The 7634-nt window shown below is 40.5% G+C and overlaps 1 non-coding gene across 1 annotated transcript; it reads right to left on the bottom strand.

Moving 5' to 3' along the window:
- Window positions 1-7111: 7111 nt before the first annotated feature.
- On the bottom strand, window positions 7112-7218 carry LOC120254435. Its single transcript, XR_005534620.1, has one exon. It is a non-coding gene; the product is annotated as a small nucleolar RNA R71 (small nucleolar RNA).
- Window positions 7219-7634: the final 416 nt, after the last annotated feature.

The raw sequence follows: 7634 nt of genomic DNA on the forward strand, positions 1-7634 counted from the left end.
ATATAGTGGTACCCCGTGAGGGGTAGGATTGTTAAATAATGTGAATTAGACTTCTAGTACTAACGGATCCTCTAATGCCTAGGATATCGAACTGGGTGATAAAGAGATTAATTACTAAACAAAGAAGATGAACTAAAGGATGGAGGAACCTGGTAGACTAGGGATGAGTTTCGATAACAAGAGAGCAATACCCGGGGATAATTATTATGTGCTCGAGATACTAACCTGAGTCTAATGCCTACAAAGGTACATTCTAAGATCCTTGTGGGTACTCAAAAGCTCGGTTGCGTCTACGGCTCTCAAATACACTAGGCTTTCCTAGTGTAACTATGAGCTTCATACATGCCAAGTTTTTCAACTATACTAGGTAATCAAAACTATAATAATACACACACACAATGAGTTTTACACAATCAACTACACCACTCAATCATGCTAAGTTATGCAACACATTAAATAACACAAGAACACTTTAGAACTCTATAGGTATTAGAAACAAGTAGTCAAAGTATAAGAAACAATATAGTTCAGAATCTCTAGACATCATGGAACAGTTAGCCCCTAATGAATTCATACATAATTGAGAGTAGAAGATAAATGCAAACAAGAAAGAAAACATGACTTCCCCTTTTTACAAAGATTTCTTAAATTGTACATCAAGAACTCCATGGAATGGGCAAACTTCACTTCTTTAGTGTCTCTGATTAAACCTTGATCCCCATAGCTCATGTGGTGATGCCTAATCATCATCCACGATGTGAACGTGTGCCCGTTTGCGTCACCTCGATGAAAGTATGGACTCAGGAAGTATTTTAGGACAGGTACTGTAGGGGAACATTGTAGCGAAAGTACTGCAGCAACGCTGTTCACAGCCAGTCGAGAAAACAGGAATTTAGAGAATCCAAACGGGTGTGTGGAAATTATACACGGCCGTGTGGAAATTCCACATGGGCGTGTGAAAAATCCACAGGCCCGTGTGGTCACACGATTCCTGCCCTATTTAAAGCCGATTCAGCCCCAATTTCAGCATTCTTTTCTCCATCTTTTCCCCAACTTTAGAGAGAGTTTCGGCTAGGGTTTTTAGAGGTATTGGCTAGGGTTTTGGAGAGGTTCTACGGCTCTGACATTGTTAATCCTTAGGAAGAAGGTTGGTAGGGGAGCTTCCATCGAGGCGTATCCTATACCGGATAAGGGAATCTTTGGACAACTAGTTGAGGACGTTCCACAAGACAATCGGCATGACTATCGAGGGGGTTTCTCTATGGATTCATTGCTTTTACATTCTATTTCTTTGATTGTACTTAGCTCCATGGAGAGCTAAACCCCTAGTGGATACTTGGGTATTTGTAAACCCTAGGATGTATTTGTTTCATTGAATCTCTTTACTATGCTTTCAATTAATTAATGTTTATTGTGAGTTCCAACCTTGAATGCTTGATTGTATGAACATTTCACCTAGAGTGACACTAGGGTTGAGAGTTCTTATTGGTAACCTTGTGAGTGAGTGACACACCATGAGCGTTAGACAAAGCTAGGTTGGAGAGGGTTGAGAGGGTGAGTCGAGAGGTACAAGAGCGTCCCCTTTCCCCTCCGACGTGATAGATTCTACCTCCATTCCTCGAGTTCTTTGCGGCCATAATAGAGTGAATGGTTTAAGAGATGACCCTCCGCTGGGGCTTAGTTGCGCGTGCAACGGAGTGAAGCGTTGAGGTGATCTTAGTATCTATAGCTTAATTATGGTTAGGGACCTTCCACCTGGACCAAAGGGTTAGGTCTATAATTAGGAAGAGATTTATCACTTCGAATCCCTAGAGCTCATTCCAACTCTATTCGAGTGTGAGGTTGAGAGGTTATCTAATCTCTCCTCCGGGACATGTATAGAGTTAGGCATAGTTGATGATGAGTGCGATCCGCAAGTGCACGGAGTCGTCAAGTAATACCTCTCGTGCGAGCACGATAGGGTCGTATTCCCTGGGCCCAAGGATCTACCCTTACTTCCTCTTTGCTTATTGTCTAGCCGATGATTCGAAAAGGTTTCTCTAATCTATTAATTTAAATAAGATAACTACAAGTGGAGACTAAAAATACGGAGAGGGGTATAAAATCGGGGAAAGGAACGGTCACGGATCGCGGATTCCCTAGGGGCTACTAAAGTGCACGGGATGCTAAGAATGTCATGCAATTGAAGGTTTGGACCTAGAGATTTCCTAGATTAGGTCAACCCGATGGTCACGACCATTGACCCCTAATCCGGTATAAGTATTGACACGAATTTCTTCCGATCAAATCCTCATACGATTGCATTAACAAGTGGGAAATCCCTAATTAGAGCCGGAACACAACTTGGTCTAGCCCCTAATGGTGGAGGGTGCATGAATACCCGATGGTCATGGCGTATTCGTACATGAATCCCTTCCAAACTTGGTGTGTCTAGTACAAGGGCGATGGTCACGCTACCAAGTACAACCTAGCAGTTGGTTTACAAAGTTCTCATGTAAGCAACACATCAAATGCACCAAGAAGGAATCTCAAAACACAACAATTGCAATAAACAAACTTAAATCATCCAAATACACAAGTTCACCACAGGGTTCACCGGCATCCGGTGACCTTGGGGTCTACTCGTCCATACAAACAAATCCAAGCAACAAATCCATGCAAACAACTATAAATGGCATAATAAAAACTCCCTCAAATAATGGAAGAAGGAAGACAAGCCAAGCTAGGTGGAAAGGCTTCCACGGACGCCGCAATGGGGGAGGCTTCCCTCGTCATCTACAATCTCCCAAAGAAGAGATCGATGAAGAACTAGCCAAATCCGAGCTTCTCCCTTAGATTTCCCTTCTCCAAAACATGTAATCTTGCCTCTCAAAGACTGCTGAAAATCGGCTTGAAGAACTCTCCCAAAAACTCCTCTCCTTGCCCTAGAAGAAATCAGCTTCTTATATACCCCGTCAGTCCATGCGGGCTCTATGCGGGCACATGGAGCCCGTGAAGCTCATAGCCAAATGCCCAAAAACCCTGCCGGTACTACAGTGTTTTTGCTACAGTACCGAGACTTGAGAATTTCCAGCAAACCTCACAGGCATCCATGCGGGCGCATGGAGCCCGTGAAACTCCCAGCCAAATGCTCGCAGCAAGAACAATGACCTGCTGCAGTACCGCTACAGTACCGGGACCCCAAAAATGCCATTTTTGAAGTCGAATTCATCCGATTTGCATTTTTGAGCATTGTTTGACTCATTTAAGACCTACAACACCCAAATAACCAATTTAGACATAAAACGGGCATCAATTCGTTAACATATTCACAAAAGATACAAGATTAATACATATAAAATACATACATTTAGGCATTTATCAGTTGACCTTAGATTTAGGACTATGTATTTAAGGATTTCCACGACTGACCATTGAATTTATTAGGAAGCATAATAGAGGGTTGTTCCACTTGAAATGATTGTCCTAGGTGGAGCATTATCTGAGTACCCCATCTTTATCGATTGCCTTACCTCCCTCTTTACTCGTACTCTCTTACTTGTTGTTTTTACTTTTGAGAATTGAATCATTGTCACACTTATCACTACCAATCTTTCACATAGATAAGAAGGGGATTAAGTGTTTTTATTCCCTATTCCCTGTGGATTCGATACCCGCTCATCACTTTAATCAGATTTTATATCACATTTGTGTTTATTTGTGCTCTTTTGTGCGTTTAGGGTTATGGAGACAAGTCTGGAAGAAAGAAAGCAAAGATAGATCATTGACACAATTGTTTAGCAAATTCTTGTATCGAATAAGTGTCAAGGCATAAGTTGTGATAAAAAATATGTGGGTGTGTACTAAGCTCCAAAATGTTCAAGTGAATACACAAATTGAAGAGGCACAAAGGTAGTCCCACTTATATGTTTCGACTTGTGTAACATTGTTAAGAGCTTCGTCAATGTGTTTTAAGGAGAAGGTATGATATGATTTACTGCATTGATGTGTGCCCAATCACGGAGCCCCAATGAAGAAATTGAAGTCGGGAGACTATAGAAAAAGTACTACAGAAGTTTACTGCAGTAAGATTATTGTAGCAGTTACTATTTATAGTGCGCAAGAAATGGAAACCTAGAAATCCACATGCCTATGTGGAATTTACACAGGGGCGTATGGATGCCCAATTTAAGCCCTTTAAATACCGCTTGGAGAGTTTATTTTAGTGATCTTCTTCCTACCTTTTACCTATCTTTTGGGGAGAGCGTGGCTATGGTTTGGAGAGGTTTTTGCTGGGGTTTTCGAGCGTTCTATGGCATTTGACATCAATTTTTTTTGGGGGAGAGTTATTAGGGGAACTTCCAATGGCCTTGATTCAGCGGAGTGTGTCCATGGCTTGATGAAGGAGTCTTTGGAGAAGTCGAGGAAGTTCCTCAAGACCATCAACATGGATGACAAGGGGGTTATCTCTATGGATTTCTTGCACTTATTTTTGATTTTATCTTTAACTATGTATTACTCCATGTTCAATTAAACCCCTAGTGGGTGCTTGGACTTGTAAACCCTAGGATGATTTTGTTTCATTGACTTTTATTTTGTTTCTTTAATTGATGTTTTAATTGAGTTTCAATCTTGCATGCTTATTATTATGATTTTCCCTTACAGTGACACTAAGGTTGAGAATCTATGTAGGTAATCCTTGGAAGGGGTGTTAACTTCACTAGGGTTAGACTTAGGGAGGTTGAAGAGGGTTGAGAGGGTTAGTCGAGAGGTAGCAAAACATCACCTTTCCCTTCCAACATAATTTATCCTACCTCCATGTTCTAAGAGTTCTTTGTGATCATCATAGAGTGAAGTGGTAAAAGAAAAACTCCATTGTGGCTTACTTGCTTGAGCAATACTGTGAAGTGTTGAGTAATCCTTAGTGCTGGGGCTTAATTGTGATTAGGGGTCTTTTGTCTGAACCAAAGGGTTAGATCTAAATTAGGGAATAGGGTTTATCACTTGGAGTCCCTAGACCCTCAAGCAGTTCCATAGAGTATCAGGTATTGAGAGTACTCCTTTCCGCCGGGGCATAGTGTAGAGTGCTAGTCGTGGTTGACCTTAGGTTTGGGACCATGTATCTTTGAATTTCCATGACTCATTAGACTTTAATTAGGAGGCATAATATTAGTCTTGCACTTGAAACATTAGTCCTAGGGTGAGCATTGTCCGGGTACCCCATTTTACCATTGATCGTCCTATTCGATTACTTTTTCTTGTTCTGTTTTCTTTTCCACTTTTTTTTGAATTAATATCTTGAATCAATTCACAAATTGGTTTTCACTTTAGCAAAATACCAATACTTCTTATTTCAGAACAACTATTCCTTGTGGATTCGACTGCCCACTTATCGGGGTATTTTATTACTTTGACAACCCGTGCACTTGCGGTACACACATGCAAGGGGTGTGTCAGCCATCATCATAAATTCAAGGGGGTTTTATTCAATGGTTTTTATTGATTTTCATTACGTTATTTTTTTGCTCTGTAATTAGCCACATTGAGGGATAAACCCCAGTAGATATTTTGGCATATGAACCCTAGGATCATATCTTTGTATTGATTTACTTTATGTCTTTTATTAAATCTAGTTTAATTGAGTTTAAATCTTGTTTTCTCATTGCTTGCATGTCATATTAATCCTTATGATTGATTTGTTTTGCATGATATGTTGCCTTGGTAAGAGAGAGGTCTCCATTAGGGTTAGAACTCCAAGATTGAAGAGGGTTGAAAGGGTGAGTCATGAGATAGTGGAGTGTCCCCTTTCCTCTCCGATGAGTGCTTCCTATCTCCATATCCCTAAACTTTATGCAACCATATTTGGTGTGAGGCGTGAGATTGAGAGATTTCTCCACCAAGACTTTATAGGGGTTAGGGATCTTTTACCTAGAAGTAGGGTTAGATCTATCTTTAGGAATCATTGTACTCTTAGGAATCCCTATAGTCCATTGGGGTCATTTGTGGTGTGAGGTGCGAGATTGAGTGATTTCTCCACCAAGACCTCGTAAGGAACTAGTATCGCTAGCCTAGAGGTAGGGATCAATTATTCTTGGATTACCTCGACTCATTTAGCTTGGTTCAGTAATATTAAGTAAATCGTGTGCTTCATGTTAGATCATAGGGGCATCATTGCCCGGGTACCTCATCTTTATTGATTGAGACTTACCTTATTTTATTTTCCCTTTGCTTCTTGCGAGATTTATATTTCTTCCTTTATTTTATCTTCATTGACTAGATAACTGAGAAAAGGTTATTACTAATACTTCAGTTCCTTGTAGATTTGACCATCTGACCCATTGGGTACTTTATTAATTTGACACCCATGCACTCGCAGCACTTTGTATTGATTTACTAGCCAACTCATTGGGTACTTTATTAATTTGACACCTGTACACTTGCGGTGCACACATGCAAGAGGTGTGTTAAGTTTTTGGCGCCGTTGCCAGGGAATGGGATATTAGGAATACTTGGACTTTTTTCTTTAGTCATTCACCTTTTCATTTCTTTTCTACTTCATATTTCTTCTTTCGCCGTTTTCATTTTTCTTTTATTGATTTCAGCTATAGGTTATGACCTGAAGGAATCCGTCCACATTGGTTGAAGAACATCCAGGAATTGAGTGTAAATTTCCATAGAAGGAGCAAGGAACCTATATAACAACATAATTTTCTAGTTGAAATAGAAGTTGAAGAATTTGAAAATATGGCAGAACAAGGGGGACATCAGAGAACACTTTCAGATTTTTCCCCACCTACAGTTTGTGGGACACAGTCGAGCATTATTTGGCCACTAGTTGCAACCCAAAATTTTGAGTTAAAGCTGGGTTTGTTTAGATGGTTCAGCAGGCCGCACAACTTAATGGATTAGCTGATGAGGACCCAAACAACCATATTGACAACTTTCTTAAAGTGTACCACATGCTAAAAATTAATGGGTTTTCAGATGATGCAACCGCTTTAGGGCTTTCCCATTCTCATTGAAAGGAAAAGCCAAACAGTGGCTCCACTCATTGCAAATAGCTTCCATCACTACATGGGATAAAACGGTAGAAGCTTTCCTTGCAAAGAATTTCCCTCCAGGAAAATCAATGAAGCTTCAAAATGAGATCTCCTCATTTGTTCAGATTGAGCTACAATCATTGTTTGAGATATGGGAACGGTTCAAGGATCTCTTGCAAAAGTGTCCTTAACATGGTTCCATGAATTAATAATCATTCATACATTTTTTAATGGGTTGAATCCAAGGACTAGACAGTTTCTTGATGCCGCCTCAAGAAGAACACTAGGAAACAATACCAAAGAAGAGGCTCGGTAGCTGATTGAAGAAATGGCCTTGAATAGCTATCATTGGAATGCAAGAGAGAAGAAGAAAGTGGCCGATATCCATCAAGAGTGGCCATGGTCACAAATTGTGATGGTTGTGGGGGTTCACACATTTCAGCAGATTATCCTAGCTTGATTAGTACTTCATCCCTAATTGAGCAAGTTGACTTTGTGGGTAATGCGGGAAGAGGACAAGACAATCCCTATAGCAATAACTATAACTAAGGGTGGAGGAACCACCCAAACCTCTCATGGAGTAATCAAGGATAGCAAAAGCCTACTGCCCCACCA

Source organism: Dioscorea cayenensis, unplaced genomic scaffold (genome assembly GCF_009730915.1).
Source record: "Dioscorea cayenensis subsp. rotundata cultivar TDr96_F1 unplaced genomic scaffold, TDr96_F1_v2_PseudoChromosome.rev07_lg8_w22 25.fasta BLBR01000447.1, whole genome shotgun sequence".
Taxonomy (NCBI): domain Eukaryota; kingdom Viridiplantae; phylum Streptophyta; class Magnoliopsida; order Dioscoreales; family Dioscoreaceae; genus Dioscorea; species Dioscorea cayenensis.